This window comes from Ruditapes philippinarum, unplaced genomic scaffold (genome assembly GCF_026571515.1).
Source record: "Ruditapes philippinarum isolate M1 unplaced genomic scaffold, ASM2657151v2 ctg6761_1_1_1_1, whole genome shotgun sequence".
NCBI classification, from domain to species: domain Eukaryota; kingdom Metazoa; phylum Mollusca; class Bivalvia; order Venerida; family Veneridae; genus Ruditapes; species Ruditapes philippinarum.
This window is the reverse complement of record NW_026852539.1, coordinates 126,867-150,581: the sequence shown is the minus strand read 5'-3', so window position 1 is coordinate 150,581 and position 23,715 is coordinate 126,867. Positions and strand designations below refer to the sequence as shown.

The 23,715-nt window shown below is 29.8% G+C and overlaps 1 protein-coding gene across 1 annotated transcript in view; it reads left to right on the top strand.

The window, feature by feature from the left end:
* The first annotated feature begins 2,917 nt into the window (after window positions 1-2,917).
* The window catches only part of LOC132716542 (neuronal acetylcholine receptor subunit alpha-10-like), a 45,995-nt gene continuing 25,197 nt past the window's right edge, over window positions 2,918-23,715 (top strand). The window contains exon 1 of the mRNA XM_060699843.1: window positions 2,918-3,078. The gene's annotated coding sequence lies outside the window, so the exon portion shown is untranslated. The remainder of the gene's footprint in view (window positions 3,079-23,715) is intronic.

Sequence of the window (23,715 nt, the reverse complement as noted above, 5' to 3'; positions counted from 1 at the left end):
TGCAAGTTACCGTCCACGCCCCCTAGCACCGGCTTAAGCAGAATTCAACATTTAACACGAAAATGCTGAAATTTTGAATTTAGAAACATCCGCAGATGTGTTCATACGGCGGTTATCACGGAACCTTCAATGTGACACAGTAGTGCCATTCCATGAAAAGCGGCGTATGGTCCCCAAGTAAAAGAATGTCTTTGCCCCAAACGAAAACCTCGATATATTCTAACATATTATAACACACAATTCCACGTGACTCCGTCTGTATCAACTATTGTGATGATTGAGGGAGTGTCATATGTTGCGGTTATTACGAGTATTGTGTTTTGTGTTTAGGTCATTGGAGAAACTTTGCTTATTTAAATTGATTTGGTAGATCACGTTCTTTTTACATTGATGTAATTGATTTACATAATTATATACTTATACGACATTTTAAACGTGAGTGCATTAATATAATTATTTCTTTTTAATAAATTACTTTTCTCTGATAACACACTCAGCAGATCAGAATGATGTAGAAATACGTTTGAACGCGTCTTGTTGATTTGTAAATGTGAAACCTTCTGTTTTAAATTATTCACAATATTTACATAAAATGATGCAATAAATGAGAAAATAGTTGAAGTCTCTTTTATTCTTCTATTTTATTAACCGATCTTTATTCATGATTGGGGTTTATTTACAAGGAAACGCGTTGTTTTTCATTAAAAGCACTTAGCTTAAAAGACAAACGGAAACAATGAGAAAACATTTCCAATGTGGAAGTGGTAGAAACTATCAAATCAAAATGAGTTGTGCACATTTTGTTGTTTATGTTTTTGAAAGGAATTGTGATGAAACTTAAAATCCTGTATATATTATTTTAAATCTATTTAAATACAAAATGAAAGGCATTAAGGCATATAAGTTTTGTTTTAAACAAGTTTTCTATCCTATACAATATTTAAACTCCTTTTAATGTGTAATTAGCGTTATCGATTTGTTAATCCCTTTAATTTAGCAGGTGCACGTTTGTGTGAGACTGCATTCGAATAGGTCCTAGAATGTGTTGCTTACTTCCATATTCTTCTTACAACAGTTTACGAAAAAATGTTTGCACAGCAAACTCAGCTATATTTTTAACAAAAAATAATTTGCCGTTCATTTTTTAAATAGCTTAAAATTTCGCCTCCCATTGGGGTTTTCCTGTCTACATTTAAGAAGGATGTTCAGTGGGATTTTAGCCCCATTCATTTGAAATGGCGAAAATATTTGTGAAGAAAACAACAATTTTTATATGTGGAATATTTATCTTTTTAAAATCAATTAATTTTTTAAAAAAATTTCAATAGTTTAAAATTCCTCTTTCTTTTTCCCCATGATGGTAATGGGGGAAATCTTCTTATCTAAATGGGAAACAAAATCCCCTTATTAAATGGTAGCTACTTATGGGGAAGTTTGCCCATTAGGTAATAATGGTGATATTATCTCATTACAGGGTAATGCAAACAACATACATGGAAAAATTATCCTGCCTAACAATTCTTTTTTTCATAAATGATTATTAAATAGTCTTTACTGTGTGCCGATTTTTCTCTTTTTCATCAGATTAACTTTATTCTAACGGTTCGTTATAATTATTAAGGTATCTGAGGTGAATCCTGAGTATTTGTTTTTACAGGCATCTGATTTATTCAAATGGTGATTTAAGTTAGCAAGATAGGTATCTGAGGTGAATTCTGATTAGCTGGTTATACAGGCGCCCGAAAGACATAAAGGTGAAGCTAATTGCGCTAAATCGTATTATGCGATGTTCAACATAGTCTCCTATGGCGATGAATCCTGTATTCTGATCGTTTATACCTGATTGGAATATACAATGAATGCAAAAAAAATGAAAATATGTGCGCATATTGATGGACGTACGCACAAATTTCTGCTCAAATAGTAATTCTTTTATTCATTCAGTTGTTTAGTTTTTTATTTGTTTATTTTATAATTAAGTATTTTAATCAGTGGCATGGAGAGGAAATTTGATTCTTATTGATGTCAACATTTTCATACAATGCTTGTTGTAACTTGTTTTGAAATCTATTTAATTTTTTAAAAACAAAATGATATTTTACAAATATTTTTATTTTCATGTGTGTAAAAACATTTAGTGCATTTAGAACAAGATATTTGTTAGGTACGGCATTGTCTACATTTTACATGTACCTAAAAACTATATTTTGTTTGATTAGAAAACAAATCACCTGTCAGTAGTTTTATCATTCATGCCAGACAGCTTAAGTAACAGAAACATCGTTTAGGTCGGAAAGTGTAAATAAAGTGATTATGGTATAATTTGTATTATTTTAAACATCATATGCTATTTTAGATTTGTTAACTGCAAGATTACATATTCAATTTGATTTCAATACTGAATTTTAAACCCACATGTATATTTTATGGACTATTAAAAACCAAATAAAAAACAGTTTGTTTCCATAATTTTATAATCGGTAATAAAAAAGGTTGTGACATAAAAGGTGTCTGTTAATTAACACACATGAATGTTGTACGTAAGCAGAATAACATAATGTTGTTACAGAACAAAATATTATTATGCTGCTATTTCAAGGATTTTAACCGTTTAACAATAATTTCTTGCTTGCACAATTCGCTTTTAAGACATATGTTAATATATCTATATTATACAAGCACATTGGAAATACAAGTATTCATTTTTTTCAATAACCGAATAACTTTTGCAGAAGATATAAATAAATCTTTATACTTTTGTAAGTTTAAACATTGACACACTGACGAGGGATGCTTTGTTGACTAGCAGACAGAGTAGCATACAATTATCACGATGTAGAAGGAGCAATAATTAGTGACAATCATTTCTCTAGGGTAGTATACGCGGTCATAGACGGTGCAAAATAAATTGGATACATAAAATCACCTCCATTTGTCATTAGAAATATATCTATCAAGAGCTGAGATGATATAAAAACGCGAGTTACTTTACTGGAATATTACAATGCATTTATAAGAGTTTTCGTAGGAATGACAATTCAATATAATTTGTTGATAACGCTAGATGGTGATTATGATGTGAGTAAAATCGATTTGATTCTTTTCTCAACCCTGATGTTTTCATCGCTTTTACATTAAAGTCTTAAAAAAAAAACATTTGACTGGGTATTTTTGAGAGATCTGTTCTCGAATATCTTTCATACATTATCTTAATAAGTAAGTGCTGACTTCATTTTCATCAGAATTGTTAACTTATAACGAAAATAAATTTTATGTCTGATTAAAACTGAAAAACATGAGTATTTTTCAAACTGACAAAGAATTTTATTTATCAGCCTATGTGCGCCTATCAAGACATTGTTATATACACAAGGAACAATTCAGAAAAATTGTCTAGATAGAAAACTTTTTTTCATGTTCAGTAAATTACTACATGGCGATTTGCGTCAATTTATTTTTTTTCGAATTTTACATTTGGCATTATGTTTTCTAGATCTAAAATATCGTTCTCAAACGGTTAATGAATTAATTCAAGTTGAAGTAAACTTGAAAATTCCGCTGCAATTCATTTTGATGTACTAATTTACATTAATCTTGATTTTACCTTATAATATCTTAAGGTGGGCTTTCATCTGTTTGGAACGGATATCTGCTTGTTGTTAATTCTTTATTATTCTCTTACAACTTAATGTACAACATGTATAAACATAACTATCATGGTCTGCCTCACACGTGTTGTAAGTTAATATTCCTGATAAGATTCTGTAATGTTCGAAATCAAATTCACCAACAGTTTGCAAAACATTTGCACCCAACTGTTTAACATGAGCTTTTACCATCTGTCCAATTACAATTGAAGCAAACTTAGATTGAAGAAGGATAATACAAAACAATGAATATGTTCATAATTTGGTGTTTTTGTCATTTTTCCGTACTTTATGTATTTTACTTTCTAAAAAAACGACATATTTTTTACAAGAAAACGCGCCTGCTCATTAATATTCTCGGCAAAACTAAACTTTTCAAATTTGTCGAATTCGTTCTGAAACCTTTTCATTGCTGCCGAGGTATTTCCCATTTTGAAGATCATTTCCTTTTGCTTAGTATGTAACCTGGTAAACAGACAAACAGTTTAAGAAATCAATATCTGACATCTTTTATTTTTTGAAGTGTAGAACACCTGAATGTAATTGTATTAAAAACAATTATTCATTGCATGTGTGTAAATTATTTATCAATGTCATGCATTTATGGGAATTGGTGCGCATACTGTAGTAAGAATAAAAGTCTGCTATCAAGAAAATGGGCCTGTCAGTATTTTATCTCGGAAAATCATGGAAAATCATGGAAAGATCTCACTTTTATTAAAAGTAAACTCGCTTGAAGTCAGAAAAAATAAATAGCTCTTTAGAAGCATCATAAAATATTAGTCTAATCGTGATAAAATACAAGTCGTTATTCAATTAAACATTATTTAATAAAAAGCATGACAAACAAATCACATTTAAATATATAAGTTTTATTTCCATAAAACAATGTCCATCGCCTTTATGTGAGGTTTTATACGAACCTTCTTTAATCCTTTACAATTTTTATCTCTAAAGATAATATTTTTATTTAAAAAAAAAATGTACTTTTAAAAGATTTTTAAGGAATTCCAAAAACTGTTTATAAAAGTTTAAATGAAATTTTTAAATCATACCCCCTATAGGTTATGGTTATAAATGTTAAGATGCGGTTTTAAGAAAAAATACTCCAGCAAGACAATATATAATTACACGTTTATATTCATGTCAACATACTGTAAAATGACACTTTTACAAATCACGGCATAACTAAATTGTTACATATAATCAGAGTAAAATGTTCCATCATAGGTTGCCTTCCTATGAGTAGTAGTGTGGGAATTACATGTTCATGCAATAAAATCTTACTTGTTCATTAGCGAGATATGCTTTCACAATAAATTTCAAAGGAACTGCACTGAAGTCAAACAGACTGAAAACATAAAATTTGAATTACTTATATAGATCAGCCGGGACAGATATGCCACACGATAAAGAAAAAAATTGTAACTCGTATTTTTGTGTTAATCTGGGACCGTTTTCAGTGAAAAGCGTTGCAACGCTTTTCAATTTTAGATAATTTTTCACAATAATAATAATTATTCTGGAATAAAAGACAGAGAGAAAAATCTGGAATTTTGCACAATTAATGGAACATTAATTTCGAAAACTAACTTCCAGTCCCGTTATATCAACCACCCTCAGTTGAGTCCCTTTCAACTGGAGTTTTAATCGTTAGATAGAGCATGTGAGTAAACATCATTAGTGCCAAATTCCAATTAAATGCAGACATTTATGAGGTACGGAATGGTGTACATATCTAACTGTGTTATCTTGTTTATAAGGAAAACCAAACACCTGTCAGTATCTTTATTGTTCATGCCATTAATATGCCACATTAATAACAAAGGATTGTTTTAAGTTGAAAATGGGATAAACCACATGTGGGTATAGGTAATACATGTAAGATTATATTCTTGAATGTCATTTTCGAACAGTGTATTCTTGTTATTTATATCATCACTTAAAAAGATTTTAATTCGTATCTTTATTGATGATTATTTGTATAGACTGCGTACCTTCTATTAAACGTTGAAAGAATTTGTTTATGCATTTGACAATGTATGACTTATTGACAAACAGAAATAGTGACATTCAATCGGCACTGTGTAGAAGGAGGTAATGATAAGTGGCAATATATTTTCTAGGACAATGCATTAAGAACGCCAACATAGACTGTGTGAAATATATTGGATACATAGCTCCTCTCCTTGTGATAGGAAAGTAACGCATAGCCGAGATGATATAAGAAACGCTGTCTTACATTATTGGAATATTATGTATTCTTTTTTTTTTTCGATTGTCAATATGATATAATTTGTCGATTATGACACAATGTTATATGATACGGTATGTATAACTGACTTTGATTTACTTTTTTTATAAATCAACATTTCAAAATGCATCAACTTACAATTTGTTAATCATACATTCGAAGTATATCACACACTTCATTGATATTGTTGTGAAGTTCTTTTCTCAGATATCTCGTTTTTAGTTTGTCATTAAATACCTCACTTTAATATGTAATATCAAATTGAAATGGGTAACAGTTTTGCTGATGATATCTCTGATACGAACACTCATTTCATATCGAAGAGTTTACGGCATGATTCAAATTATCTTAATAAGTTGTTATGTGTTTTGTAACTTTACAAACTTTCAAATATTTCATTGGCGTCCGCGCCGAAGCGCGGCGCCTCTTATGGAATGAAATCAGATTTTGTGAAAGGGCGACAGCAACTTCTCGAGCCTTTTAGTCGGTCATAATAAAAGCCGATCATTCCGATCGGTATGAGGGTGCTTGATTATGAAATGTCGCGATATGTACAATGAATAGCGAACTGAAGAATTTCGCAATGCAAACATTTTCAAATGAAATAACCTTTTCCGTCAATAAATCGCGCTCTTCGGGGTACTTTTATTTATCATTTTGTAGTACACAGTGGGTTATTATGGTATGTTATTGTTGTACATACCATAATAACCTTTTCTATTCTATTTCATGTTAATGTTGTACATGAAATAGAATGATGAGTTGATGACCTAAATATTCCGAAAATCTATTTATAAAGGGATGTACTCCTATCGGTAATTCCCGGTCTCTGCTGGTCTATTTTGACCGGGATTTACTAGTGTACGACACGTTTATTGTCCGGTCTCTCCCGGTTTTGGAGTAGATGTTTGATATCGTTACAGAGCAGAACAAATATTTTACAGATAAATAAGCTTTTTTTCAAAATGAATGTTTGTCACTTAGTTTGGTTACAATAATTAATAAACACAGATCAACTCTCAAATTTATTGATTATTATTATACATAAACATACAATTCGAAAAAAAACCCAACAACAACAATACTTTAGGCATTTTGTTACATACTTATCATGTGTATAATATTAACATCTTTGTTCTGCGAAAAACATGTCTAAACTAAAACCAATTTGACTTGCAACAATTTTATGCTAGGAAAAAATGTAATAAGTGTACTATGCAATGTGATATGTAAACAAAACACACACAAATGTTAACGTTAGATGTTCACTTACTTAATAATATCTATAAGTATAATTGGTTCTTAACTTTTTATACTCGGAGTTAAAATGAAAGAAATGTGCATTGTTATTATATATTATTAATGTCGTTATAATAATGAGATTGTAGATTTTTTATCAGTAGATTCACCTGTAGGATGAACGCTAATGAAGTTTTAATGTAACATTGATATATCGACGTTAGAGTGGAGTAACTATATGATTAAATCAATTTTCCATTAGTGTCATCAAATAATATGGCATGTGAAAATTTGTGGGCAAAACTCATTGACATGCAAACTCAAAAAAAAAACTTATTAAGTATTTATAGTGCAAGACATAAACATGTACTGTTCATACTTTTACCTACTTAAGTTATAGTTTCAAGTTTTAACATGTGACCCAAAATTATTGTATTTGTTCACAGTTATCCCGTTTGTACCCTAAAATTGGAATTATATCCTTCATTTATTCGCAACTGGCTGCAGGTATATAATAACAGTACTAACAAATTTCACCAATTAACAATGGTACTAAATTTAAAAGATATTACTTCGTGTTGCAATGCCCGTCTTAAATGAACGTCAATCTTATTAATAGATCTTAGCAGAAAAGAAAAAAAATAGAATTGTTTTCCAACTTTTAAAATATGGTTTATGTTTCATGTAGGGAACAAAAGACAAAAGTTAGGAATCTTTACATATAAATACTGGGCCATTGCTTTGTAAGTAAAACATAAGTGTAACATACCAATTTATTTTAAGAAATGGAGAAATTCTTTAGATGAATTAGAAAACAGTACTTAGTATATATATATGTATATATTGTATAATCCAAGAAATGGAGAACTTGTTTAGATGAATTAGGAAAAACAGTACTTAGTATCTATATGTATAAATTGTATAACTTGTCATTTCAAATCAAACTAAGCTTGGAATATTTTAAATGATGCTTTGTTTAAGGTTTCCGGTTCTCTCTTGATTGAGGCTAATATGTACCAACGCAGAAAGTTCATAACCATGATTACACGTATATTTGCTTGTTTTGATAAGACAATTTTTAGATTAATTCTCAGGAAACAGAAAGAAATTGTCAGTAATGATTGCAATTTTGGAAAAATGTGGAGCAAATTATTGGCAGACAAACAGCGTGATAGTGGTAAATTAAGTAAGAAGATATATGTCTTCCTTTCTAAATTGGTAAGATGGCAATATAGAACTCAATCAGGCAGCGTTTGAAGGTCAGGCGATATATCTAGGGAGAAAATGTGTCAAAAAGTATTTTATGCGCTCGTATTTTTATTTCCGCTGAATGTAGGAATAACTATTGCTTGCTTTGATATCAAATTACATTATCTTGTATTCTTGCTATTATTTGTTTATGTAATATTATGGAATGAACATGAACAAGTCGGTTTTATACAATAACCACGCTTAAATGTTGAATTCTGCTTAAGCCGGTGCTAGGGAGCGTGGACGGTAACTTGAACTTTCCAGTACCATTTACGAACAGGCTCAATCAAACCGAACATGCAACATTTTCAATTTTGTCATTGTGTGCGTTCTTTATGGATTTCTTGTTTTCTTTTTATAATGATAATTATGTACTTTTCATAGAATTGCATATTTTAGACATAATTGTGAAACAAATTTACAAAAAGGCAATTTACGTCAATCAAGCTTTCACAACAATTTTTTTCAATGAATTAGCATTTTTAATGATTAAATTAATCTCTTAAATACCCGATATTATCTTTAAAAACTGGATAAGATGTAGAGTTAAGACAAAATGATTTCAAATTTTTATATATAGTGAGTTCAATGTAGCCATATTTAAGACAAAGAAATACTGCTTAAACCGTAAGCTGTTATACTGTCAATTGTTTTGACAGGGGATATTCCTAGGATGCTAATAATGTTCGTCAGAGATGATTTTAAGAGATATTGGATATTTGAAGCATCGCTATATTCTAACATATGATAACACACATTTCTGCGTGACCCTGTTTCTGTATCAAATATTGTAATGATAGAGGGGAGTGTGATGTGTTGCATTTATTACAAGTATTGTGTTTTGTGTTTAGGTCATTGAAGAAACTTTGATTGGATTGAAGCGATGTGCTTATTTTCAAACTGATTTGGTTGATTTAGTACTTTTCACATCGTTGTAATTAATATACATTCATACCGTTTTGGACATTATTAAAGTGAGTGTCCATGATTATTCCTTTTACATGTAATTCACTCGATATAGAAACGTTTTGGTATGTTTTTCTGGTATTGTCGTACATGTGTGTCCTTTGTTTAAGTTCTATAACAAATACAGGAACTACTTGTTAATATATTGCAATGTAGATCTAGTTTATGACCTCACAATTGTGGTCAATACATAATTATTAAGCATTTATGATAACCATTACTGTATTTATCATTTTACTGGTAACCTGACTATCATTATTAAACAGGAACTATTAGAAAAGCGTGATATATGTTTTTGTTTCATTGTCCGAATCGTCTTTAATCAAAGTTTACATCTGGTTACATAAATCAACACATCCAAAATTACTTCTTTCAATCACATGTACAAAAATAGGGGCGTCCGTGGCCGAGTGGTTAAGGTCGTTAAGCTGGAACGTCCCGATATGACCTATACTGTGTCGATGTGACGTAAAATACCAAAACAAACAAACGTACAAAAATAGATAGAAATTGCAAAAAACAAACTGTTTTCCGAATTAAGATTGTTATTCACAGCTTTCTTTCATCATTTTAAGAATACTACAGTAAGTGAACTGAAACATATCAAGCCTTCTAAACAGAATGTTTTACATACTTAGCTTTCAAACTACCTTTTTAAGTTTTTTTAAATTTTCTTTCTATGAAATTATGTTGAAGTTAGCAACTTTCAACTCATTCTGTATAATACTAATATGTTTTATGCATGTATATTTGGTGCGTGTTTAGGTCATTTTATATATTAACTTTCGTATCTGACAGACTAAAAACGCGATTCGTTTAGAATGATATATGTTGCAAGTTCATTACAATTTATACTGAAGCTTAAATATAATTAATTCTTTTTTATAAATTACGTTTCCCTTATAACACACTCAGAATATAAGAATGATGCAGAAATACGTTTGAACGCGTTTTGCTGATTTGTAAATGTGAAACATTCTGTTTTAAATTATTCACAATATTTGCATAAAATGTTGCAATAAATGAGAAAATAGTGAAAGTCTCTTCCATTCTTCTATTTTATTCATGATTGGGGTTTGTTTACAAGGAAACGCGTTCTTTTTCATTAAAAGCACTTTGCTTAAAAGACAATCGAATTAATGAAAAACATTTTCCAATGTTGAAACTAGAAACAATCAAACCAAATGTGTTGTGCACATTATTGTGTGTTTATTGTTTTGCAGGGAATTGTGTTGAAACTTAAAATCATGTATATATTATTTCAAATCTGTTTAAATACAAAATGAAATGCATTAAGGCATATTTAATTTAGTTTTAAACAAGTTTTCTATTCTAGAACTTCAGTTAAAAATATTCAAACTCCTTTTAATGTGAAATTATCGATATCGATTAGTTAATTCCGTTAATTTAGCAGGTGCATGTTTTTGTTAGACACAGACTTCAATTTATTTGAAATTCTTCAATTGGCGTTGTGCGCAAATTGAAGAATAGAGGAATCTTCCATGATTATAATAATTTTAAATATTGGAATGGTTGACTACTGCAATGGGGGAATTCTCGGGTTTGATAGTAATGGTGAAATTATCCCATTAGAGGCCAATGCAAAGACAAACATGGAAAAATAATCATGCCTTAAAATTGTTTTCATCATAAATGATGATGAAATGCGTATTTTCAGAAATGTCTACATCACGTTCACTATATTCTAACGATTCAAGTTAATTATATGGGTTTCTGAGGTAAATTTTGATTAGTTGGCTTAAAAGACGCCCTTAAGACGTAACTGTAAAGATGATTGCACTAAATCGCATTATAAGATGTCCAACATAGCCTCTGGCTGTAGTATCCTGTATTCTGGTCTAAATTCACGTTGTTTATACCTGATTGGAATATACAATGATTGTACAAAAATGAAAACTGTACATATATGTATGGACGTGCGCACAGATTTCTGCTCAAATATTCAGTTGTTCAGTTTTTCATTTGTTGTTTTTGTAAATAAGTATTCTAATCAGTGGCATGGAGAGGTAATTTGATTCTAATTGATATCAATATTTTCATACAATGCTTGCTGTAACTTGATTTGTAAATGATATTTTACAAATTCCTTTATATCTATGTGAGAGAATAAAATTTAGTGCAATTAAAAGAAGATGTTTGTTAGGTACGGAATTATCTACGTCTTACATGTACCTAGAATTATAATTTTGTAGAAAACAAAACACCTGTCAGTAGTTTTATCATTCATGCTATACAGCTCAAGTAACAGGAAGATCGTTAAGATCGAAAAGTGTAAATAAAGTGATTATGGTATAATTTGTATTATTTTATATATCATACGATATTTTAGATTTGTTAACTGCTAGATTACATATTCAATTTGATATTTGCAAAACATTTTCATAAATCTTACGAGGACTTTACGTCTGCCTAATTGCATCCATAACAACGGTACAAAAGTGGAAATCTTGTCATTAACTGCATGTATTATAATTTTTCACATCCTCTATTTTATGTACTTAAAGGGTGTAAACCTAGATCTTATGAACTATTTGAAATTAAATCATCAACAATAAAATATTTTGTTTTCTATAATCTTAGAGTCAATTCTCGAAAACGTTGTGACATAAAATATCTTTGTTATTTACACGCACGAGTGTTGAATGTAAACAAAACTTTATGCTGCTAATTTTAGGTTTTATAACTTTTAGCAATGATTTCGTGCTTGCACCATTCGCTTTAAAACACTGCTTACGTATCTATGTTATACAAGCATATTCTTTTTCGGATGAAAGCGGTCTAAAATCAGTTTGACTTCCTGTAGAAATTTACAGGGCAGAACTGAATATCAGAAGAATTTTCATTGAACATTATTTAATTAAATGTAAAGGATAGTTGTTGTCATTGTAAAATAAAATATAAAGGATAGTTCTTGCCATTATAGAATATAATGTAAAAGATAGTTCTTCAACTAAATTTTAGGATAGTTCTTTAACTTACTAGCTAAATTGATCAGATATTTAAGTTCTGTTTAACCATACAAGTACTTCCTTCCAGAAAACATTTTACACTGCGTAAAGATCTCATTACATTTTGTAGTGAACAGTTGATTTAGCATAAGAACTTACTGAGTTTATTTTACACAAGATCTAAATTAGTTCTTAACTTTGTCAAAATTAACGAGATTTTTTTCTTAACTTTGTCAAAATTAACGAGATTGCCAATTACATGCACAATATTTGAAAACTAAGAAATGCATGTTAACCAGTTTTACTTATGTTAAGAATATTTCATGTTTAAAATTCAGAAAATAATATTTGCAGCAGATATACTTATGTCTTTATATATTTTTGCTAAAACATTAACCAGTAATGCTTTGTGGACTAGCAGACAGAGCAACATACACTCAGCACGATTTAGAAGAAGCAATGATTGGTGACAATCATTTCTCTAGGGTAGTACATAAATAACACGAACATAGATAGTGCAAAATAAATTGGATTTATAAAATCACCTCCGCCTGGCATTGAAGATATATCAAGTGCTGAGATGATATAAAAGTGTGTTACGTTACCGGAATATTATACTGCATTGATATGAGTTCTCGTAGGAATGACAATTGAAAAATAATCTGTTGGTTTTGATAGATGGTGGTTATGATGTGTGTATAATTAATTTAATTCCTTTTTCAGTTTTGATGTTTCCATATTTTCACATTAAATTAGAATCGAAGTATTTCAAAGAACATAAATTAGATTGACAATTTTTGTAGGGTCCATTCTCGAATATCTGTCATAAACTATTTTCAGTTTAAGCAGAATTGTTAAATAATATCAAAATAAAATGTTCCTTCAACTTTCTGCCGATAATATCTTTAAAACTGATTAATAAGGAATCTTTTAAACTGCCAAAGAAATATTAATCAGCCTAAGTACGCCTATCAAGACAATGTAATATGAACAAGAAACAAGTCAGATAGACTGTCAAGTATTTTTTTTTTATTTCATTTACTGTTAACTACTACAGAACGATTTGAGTAATTTATTTCTTTTCGAACTAGACATTTGGCGATATGTGTTGTTAATCTAAAAAAAACTGTTCTCAAGGGGTTAATAAACTAAAACAAATTTAAGTAAATTTGAAACTAAAAACCGGTGCAATTCATTTTGATGCACTTGTTTACATTTATCTTAATAATAACTTAATTTGTTGAGGCAGAGCGTTCAACGTTTTTTGCAATGTGTATCAGGTTTTAACTTCATTATTCTCTTACAACATAAAACAACACTTCTATGAACATTATTATCAAGGTCTGCTTCAAACATGTTGTAGGTTGATATTCCAGATAAGATGCTATAATGTTCGAAAGCAGATTATCCTATAGTTTTCAATGAAAGTGCACCCAACTGTTAAACATGAGTTTCAATCTGACTAAAGTTCATATCTACTGTTTCTTTTATGTAGATCTGATGACGACCATTTATGTTTCGCCTTCTTTATAATTCGGATTTCCCGAGAAAGCATTTTTAGCTATACAATCAAACCGATTTTTACAAAGTATTAAAATACCATTATCCGTGAAAGTTAAACAAATTGTTGATTTTTATTATAAGAAAAACATTTGACGTATTTTTAACAAATTAACTTGAAATAATAGAGTCAATTTTAAATGGGCAAGTTACCTGTCAGCTATATAGACAACGCCATGTTTGTTCTCGAAATCGTGAAAATTGCCCACTTTGTATTGGTTTTCAAAGGGTTAAAGCTCGCCGATGATTGGCTGTGTGAAAAGCCACCAGAAATGAATCGTTTTACATTTAAAAGAGTAGTACACCTAAAGTTGATTGTATTGAAAAATGTTTTAAAGAATGAATTCATAGCATGTGTGTAAACTTTTTATAAATGCCATGCTCTGATGCAATTATGGCATTCATGGGAATTGTAGGGCATACTGTAGTAAGAATAAAAGTCTGATATCAAGAAAATGAATACGCCTTTCAGTATTTTATCTAGGAAACTGTGTAAAAGTCTTACTTTTATTAAAAGTAGGGTCGTTTGAAGCCAGAAAAGGAAAATATATTTGTTGATGTATCATTATATATAAGTTAATCGTGATAAAATAAAGTCCGTTAATTCAAATATTAAGTGGCAATTTAACATTGATAATTAACATTATAAAACAAAACATAAAGACATAAATAAATTGTATTTCAATGAAAAATGTCCTAGGTCTTTATTTGAGGTTTTATCATTGTCTACATAATAATTATATAAATTATGTTTAACATTTATTTTTAAAAGACAAATCTCCTTCTTAAATAAAATTTTTATTCATAGTACCTTCCTTTTACTTTTTATTAAGACTTAAAATATAAAATCTGAAATATACACGCATGTGCTGTTAGGGTAATCAATGTTAAGCTGGACTTTTAAGAAAAACAAAAACAAGGCAATATATAATAAGTCGTTTATAGACATTTAAACATACCGCAATTGACAAAATTCATTGCCTCCTTTTGCAAATTACGGCAACACTAAACTGTTACATAATTATGAGAGTATAATGTTCCATCATAGGTTGCCCTTATTCTCGTATGACAACTAGTAGGTTGGGAATGCATGTTTTTGCAAGTAGAAATAACAAATGTTAGTAACATCTAAAACAATTGTCTTAATTGTAAAATAACTTCACTTAAGGTAGCTCGCTACTTTTCGACCGAAATATGACAACATCTCAGATCTTGATGATTTTTGGTATGCAAACATATAATTATGTGAGCTTTACTTCAGCAGTATTATTTTATAAATAAACAGCGTTACTATAACGTCAAAGCGCCCTCTATCGGTGGTGGTGAAATTGCGTCTTTTTTATCAATAAACCGGTCTGTTCTTATCAATTCTCATCCGATTTCCTTCATTTTAATATCATAATGATCAGTAAATGTATGTCTTTGTAATGATGTCTTTCTTTAACATTTACTTAATAATCTGCGATTTTACGTCATTTTTCTCTACGTTCTGACGTCCATATTTGATGCAAATATCGCGCGATATCGCATTAAAGATTGTGTAATAAAAAAAATTCAACACGGTGAATTTTGCTATAATTTTCAGAGCGTGTAGTGAGATAGTGAAGGAAAATATTTATGCAATAAAAATATAGGGTCAACGCGTAAGATATTTTGCTATTACTGTTTTAAAATAAAATAAAGAATGAGTGAAACGTTACGATTTTGGTGACGTTAATAGTTGTTGGAGTTCAAAGAATAATACCAAATAAACGTCAAACATTACGATAGTTAGTATAAACAACACAGGGACTTAATGAAATGTATATTTTTTAAATTGTTGATTATTTTCTCATTGAAAGCATGCGCTAGATGAGCACATTTACAATGTTTAATCCGACAATCCCTTTTTAAATACTTTTCTAATTTGCAGGACACAGTCTCATACATCTTTTAATTCTAATTTTATAATGTGATGTTGTTAAAGTGTTATATTATTATATGAATTAACTAGTTTCAGCGCAAAAAATAAGATTCACATATTGCTGTATGAATGAAGTAAGAATATTAGGTCGCTTAGCTTATACCCGTAGAATATTTATTTTACGTTACATTCAGCCTTTAAACACTTTCATAAAATCACATAGAGGCAGACGAGCCTCCATGTCAAAACACATCGAAAAAATACAATTCAAATAGATATGCATACAAATGTGCCGAAATAAGTGATAAATAAAATTCAGAAATAATATTCAAATATGTTAAAGGGACTCCACTGAGGTTTTTTGACATGATGGAACTGAAAATATTTTTTTCCAGATAAATTGATGTAGGTTTAGACCACGAATCTTTGTGCAAAATTTCAGAGCATTCGCGCACTTCGTTTTTCACAATTGTAATAATTATGCTCGAATAACAGAATGAGTGATAAATCTGAAATACTGCGCACAAGTTATTGAAACTACATCAAATGGAACATTAATTTCGAAACATTATGTATAGTCCCGTGATATCAACCACCCTAAGTGGAGTTTAACACTTGATTTTCAATCGTTACATAGAGAATGCTAGTAAACATCATTAGGGCCAAACTCCAATTAAATGCTGCAGACATTTATGAGGTACGGATGGTATACATATCTTACTGTGTTATCTTGTTTGTAAGGAAAACCAAACATATGTCAGTATTTTATTGTTCATGCCATTAATATGCCAGATTAATAACAAAGGATCGTTTAAAGTCGTAAATTGGATAAACCATGTGTGGGTATAAGCTATACATATAAGATTGTATTCCTAAATTTTATGATAGAACATTTTATTCGTATTATCCATATCATCTCTTTAACAGATTTTAAATCGAATCTTTTTGGTGATAAATTGTATAGACAACGTACCTGCTATAACACGTTGAATAAATTTGTTCAAGTTATTGTCAAGGTATGACTTATAGAAAAAACAGAAAGAGTGACATTCAATCAGCTCTGTATAGAAAGAGGTATTGTTTAGTGATAATAAATTCTCTTGAACAGTGCATTAAGAGCGCTAACATAGACTGTGTGAAATATATTGGATACATAGATTTTCTCCTCTTCTTGTGACAGGAAAGTAAAGCAGAGCTGAGATGATATAAGAAACGTTGTCTTACATACTTGGAATATTATGTATTGCTTTTATTTGGATCGTCAATGTGAAACAATTATGTCGATTATGACACAATGTTATATATTACGGTATTTATAACTGATTTTGATTTACTTTTTTTATAAATCAACATTTCAAAATGCATCAACTTAAAATTTGTTAATCATACATTCGAAGTATATCGCACACTTTATTGATATTGTTGTGTAGTTCTTTCTCAGATATCTCGCTTTTAGTATGTTTGTTAATATCTGATTTCAATATGTAATTATATCACAACAGATTTGTTTATGATATCTGTTATACGAGCATTAATTTCATATCGAAGAGTTTACGGCATGATTCAAATTGTCCTAATAAGTTGTTATGTTTTTTGCAACCTTACACACTTTCAAATACTAGTAGGTCATTATATTTTGAAACAAAGAAAAACGTTAATTCCTCAAATCAACTTTAGATTCAGTTTACTGTTTTAACTTAAATGTATCGATACTCACAAATCTAAATATTGCCCGTTTTATATGACGTATTTTAATGTTTTGGGGGATCATATATGTTTCGTTGTTCCATGGTAGACGATTTTCGTTATTACGAAAATCTTTAGAATCTTGGTAAGCGAGACGTCCACAGTATTCTCTCCCTCATTCGATTTCCAACCCCTCCTTTATTCCATTTCTGTATTTATCTCCGTCTTGTTCCATTGGCAATGTTAAAGGTCATAAATACGCTTCCTTATTCACGTTTAGTGTCATCTTTATCCCCAGGGTTGATTCGTTTGTGTCGTGCTGGGCTCTTTACCCGTTGTTCTGTGTTGTTTCTGGATCGTGTTGGGATTGCGTTCATTGAACGCTGTCCTTTCTTGATGATCTTGTTTTTCATATTGTTACTGTTCAGTGTCAAGATAGATGTTTACAATTGCTCCCTACGTGTTTCAATATCATTGGGCTAATTTCGTGAATTTTATACCCCTGTGTTTAGAAAGATTAAATGCTGATTTGAATATAGGTATGTTTTAGATATATGGGACCTTTTGAATATACATTTATATCTATACTAAAGCGTTGGCTTTATTTCCCTAGCTTAAAAATAATTACGTTTTCAAAAGATTTATTACATATGTCTGAGAAAATAATTGAAAATGTTAAGCAATGCCTCGATTTGTAATGTGTTTACTGAAGATACTACTCTTCTTAATGTAAACTATTTCATTTCTGGTGGCCTTTCAGACAGCCAATCATCGGCGAGCTTTAACCCTGGAAAACCAATACTAAGTAGGCAATTTTCGAGAACAAACATGGCTTTGTCCATATAGCTGACAGGTAACTTTCCCGTTTAAAATTGACTCTATTATTTCAAGTTAATTTGTTAAAAATTACGTCAAAAATGTTTTTACAACAAAAATCAACAATTTGTTTAAAGTTCCTGTATGTTTTGTGATTGATATTGTTACTGTGTGTATACCACACTTGCAAAAAATTATATATGTATATTTATGCGAATAAAACAATTTCCAAACATCGAAGAATATGTAAAATGTGTACTGCAAATATTTGTGCACATCATATTTAATCAATAAATTATATGCATTCATTTCTTATTGGAAAATTTGACTTAGAATTTATAAAAAATAAATTTCTAACTACCTCCCTTTATTTACATGAAATGTTAAATTCGGTAATAACTTTATAAATAATGCTTATTGGAACTAACAATATTGACAAATCTTAATTTGAGCTTAATATTTATGAAATAAAACGATGAAAAAAATGTCTTACAGGATCTTTTACTTTCACGGATAATGGTATTTTGATACTTTGTAAAATTCGGTTTTATTGTATAGCTCGGGAAATCCAAATTATAAAGAAGGCGAAACAAATACGGTCGTCATCAGATCTACATAAAATAAATAGTAGTCAGATTGAAACTCATGTTTAACAGTTGGGTGCACTTTCATTGAAAACTGTTGGATAATTTGCTTTCGAAAATTACTGCATCTTATCAGGAACAAGTTTAAAGCAGACCCTGATGATAATGTTCATAGTGTTGTATTAAGTTGTAAGTCCTTATAGGATCCCAGCTCTTGATATATCTGCAATGACGGAGGGGGGGGGGGGTGATGTTATAAATCCAATTATTTTGCACTGTCTATGTTAGTGTTATATATATACTACCGTAAAAATGATTGCAACAAATCATTGCTTCTTCTACATCGTGCTGATTGTAGGTTGCTCTGTCTGCTAGTCAACAAAGCATTACTTGTTAATGTTTTAGCAAAAATATATAAAGATATAAGTATATCTGCTGCAGATATTATTGTCTTAATTTTGACCAAGAAATATCCTTACAATAGATATTTAGCCTAAGTAAAACTGGTTAACATGCATTTCTTAGTTTTCCATATTGTGAATGTAATTGGCAATCTCGTTAATTTTGACAAAGTTAAGAAATAATAAAGATCTTGTGTAAAATAAACTCAGTAAGTTCTTATGCTAAATAAACTGTTCACTAGAAAATGTAATGAGATCTTTACGCAGTGTAAAATGTTTTCCGAAAGGAAGTACTCGTATGATTAAATTGAAACTTATATATCTGATCAATGTATCTAGTAAGTTAAAAGTAAAATGGAAGATTTATCTTTAACATTGTATTCTATAATGGCAATAACTATCCTTTATATTTAATTTTACAGTGACAAGAACTATCCTTTACAATTAATTAAATAATGGTCAATGAAAATTTTTCTGATTATCAGTTCTGCCCTGTAAATTTTACTTATTGAAACTACATCAAATGGAACATTAATTTCGAAACATTAATATGTATAGTCCCGTGATATCAACCACCCTCAATAGAGTCCCTTTAACACTTGATTTTCAGTCGTTACATAGAGCATGTGAGTAAACATCATTAGTGCCAAATTCCAATTAAATGCAGACATTTATGAGGTACGAATGGTGTACATATCTAACTGTGTTATCTTGTTTATAAGGAAAACCAAACATATATTAGTATTTTATTGTTCATGCCATTAAAATGTCAGATTAATAACAAAAGGATCGTTTAAAGTTGGAAATTGGATAAACCACGTGTGGGTATAAGCTATACATATAAGATTGTATCCCTCAATTTCATTTTAGAACAGTGTATTCGTATTATTTATATCATAACTTAAACAAATTTTAATTCGTTTCTTTCTTGATTCTAAATTGTATAGACTACGTACTTTACATAACACGTTGCATAAATTTGTTCAAGCTATTGGCAAGGTATGACTTATCAAAAACCAGAAAGAGTGACATTCGATCAGCACTGAATGGAAAGAGGTATTGTTTATTGATATTAAATTCTCTTGGACAGTGCATTAAGAACGCCAGCATAGACTGTGTGAAATATATTGGATACATAGATTTTCTCCTCTCCTTGTGACAGGAAATTAAAGCAGAGCTTGGATGATATAAGAAACGTTGTCTTACATAATTGGAATATTATGTTTTGCTTTTATTTGGATTGTCAATGTGACATAACTTACCGATTATGACACAATATTATATGATACGGTATGTATAACTGATTTTTGATTTACTTGTTTTAATAAATCAACATTTCAAAATGCATCAACTTCAAATTAGTTAATCATACATTCGAAGTACATCGCACACTTCTTTGATATTGGTGTGATATTCATTGCCAGATATCTCGCTTTAAGTATGTTAGTTAAAACCTTATTTCAATATGTAATATCAAATTTAAAATGGGCAACAGATTTGTTAATAATATCTCTTATACGAACATTAATTTCATATTTGAAGAGTTTATGGAATGATTCAAATTGTCCTATTAAGTTGTTATGTTTTTTGCAACCTTACAAACTTTAAATAGGTCATTATACTTTGAAACAAAGAAAAACGTAAATTCCTCGAATCAACTTAAGATTCAGTTTACCGTTTTAACTTAAATGTATCAATACTTACAAATCTAAATATTGCCGTTTTATATGACTTCTTTTAATGTTTTGGCGGATCATATATGTTTCGTTGTTCCATGGTAGACGATTTTCGTTATTACGAAAATCTTTAGAATCTTGGTAAGCGGAAAGTCCACAGTATTCCTTCCCTCATTCGGTTTCCAACCCCTCCTTTATTCCATGTCTGTATTAATCTCCGTCGTTTTCAATCGGCAATTTTTAAGGTCATAAATTCGCTTCCTCTTTCACCTTTAGAATCCTCTTTTTATCCCCAGGGTTGATTCGTTTGTGTCGTGCTGGGCTCTTTACCCATTGTTCTGTGTTTCTGGATCGGGTTGGGATTGCGTTCATTGAACGCTGCCCTTCCTTGATGATCTTGTTTTTCATATTGTTACTGTTCAGTGTCAAGATAGATGTATACAATTGCTCCCAATGTGTTTCAATATCATTGGGCTAATTTCGTGAATTTTATACCCCTGTGTTTAGAAAGATTAAATGCTGATTTGAATATAGGTATGTTTTAGATATATGGGACTTTTTGAATATACATTTATATCTATACTTAACCGTTGGCTTTATTTCCCTAGCTTAAAAATAATTACGTTTTCAAAAGATTTATTACATATGTCTGAGAAAATAATTGAAAATGTTAAGCAATGCCTTGATTTGTAATGTGTTTACTGAAGATAAAATTGATTCTTCTTAAACGGTTTAAACAACTTATTGTCAAATATTATTACAACAAAATAGCTTACAGATAGTGAATTCCAGTCAAATATTTTAAAATGGTATTAAAATGGTAAGTGTTGGCAACGCCTACAATTTTTTTTATGAAATTGTGTTACTACATGAATAGAAAAGTTAATAAATTTAATGTACAATCTTTTTATATTTAATTGTATGCCTACATAAAATGCTCTTTGAAAATATATTATTGTTATTCATTTTCTTGATGTGTTACAATTCTGATTCATCTGATACAGAACGTGCAATCACGTGATTATCAAGATACAGTTTATAACTTAATGTTATGGTTTAAGCACAATATTGCTCACACTTGTCAGTACAATAGTACCCCATCTTTCAACACGAGATCTTATCGTATTTGCAATTACTACAAAAACAAAATAACATTTACTGGCAAATGAAAGATTTATTTCTTTGAAAGAAAATAAAAGCGTAAAACATTAATGACAAGAGTAACATACAATTTTATTACTATGACATTTTCAATACAAATTAGTATAAAAAAACGAAAGGAATTATGTTTTCTTGTAAAAATTTCTCATACTTCTTTGTTTTCACTTAATTTGATTACTATTATATAATAGTTCAATTATGACTTGTTTACTCTATTGCATAATGTGAAATATTGATATCACAGTAATGTTAAAAAAAGAATAATTATTGTTCATGTTATTATCGCTTTCACATACAATATATTTGAATTTGTAGAATTGAAATAGACCACTACTTTATTGTGAAGCTTAAAGTGACATTATGCTCATCCAAGAGTAAATTGCGAGAGTTCAGTTACAATTAAAATAACTTTCATAAATCTTTAAATATGGTTTGAAAGATATAATATGTGCGGTGTCCAACTTATAAACAGAGTGGGAGAGTCTTTCTTTATTTTGAGCAGTTTTTATATTATATTCTAAACATTTTTGATTATCAAGTTTTGTTTACTCGCCTTTGAAAATGTTAATCTTTTATCATAAACAAATAATCTATCTCAGCTTGACTGTGAAAAACATGAGCCTATGGCACTTTAATCTAACGTTTGCAGCCCTTTCCTTGTTTTGGTATATCTGCGTTTTGCTAGGTGCTCTGAGACATTGTCAGTAACTTGCATTTACTGCTACCGTCTATGAACCGATTTAATTAAACTACAACACTGTCAATTTTTTCCGTTTTGGTTTACATTTTTTACCGTTTTTTTCATGTGTTTATGTAGAAAAATATATTTTAATCAAAACAAAAACGTTATGTGCATTTGAAATTTCAATTCGCTTGATTATTATTACCGCCAATCATCCGACAAACATATTTCGATGAACTGGATCAAGCTGTGATGCATTTTCTGTATTAGGGACTTTTCTAAATAGAGGGAATATGTTGGAATTTTTGTACAAAAAAAACATTTGTTTCAAATGCAGATTTAGTAAATAAGTTGCTTTTTGTCTTAGTAAAATATACAGACGGTGGGATTTGGGTATATGAATAATTGTTTTTATTAATAAAAAAGAGGTCTTTAAGGAGCTCTCGAGGTCCAAAAGACCAAAAACATTAAACTTGAATTTCTTACATATAGAAGCTGGAGTGCTTCAAACAAATAGAAATACTAAGACATATAATAACAAATGGATTGAAAATCGTTTTTTGTGCTATTTCTAGCCAGGTTTGAGTGAAGAGCTATGTTACCCTTTTATATTTTAGGTCATTTTTCACGTATAGAATAATCGTGGTATAATGTTTAAGTATAAAAATGGTGTAGGCAAATGATGAGAAATAACTTTAAAATGACATTTCTATGTAACACCATGTTTGTATTTTTTATTTTTATATACCATTTGAATATATCACTTTGAATTGTGTAATGCGCTATATTTTTATTCATACGTGTATGTTTAACTCCATGATAGAGGTGGTTCATTGTATATCTAGTTAATGACATTTTCGCTTCACTGGTACCATAAACGGTCACTAGTAAAATACAAAGCTAAAAGAATTGGATCAAGT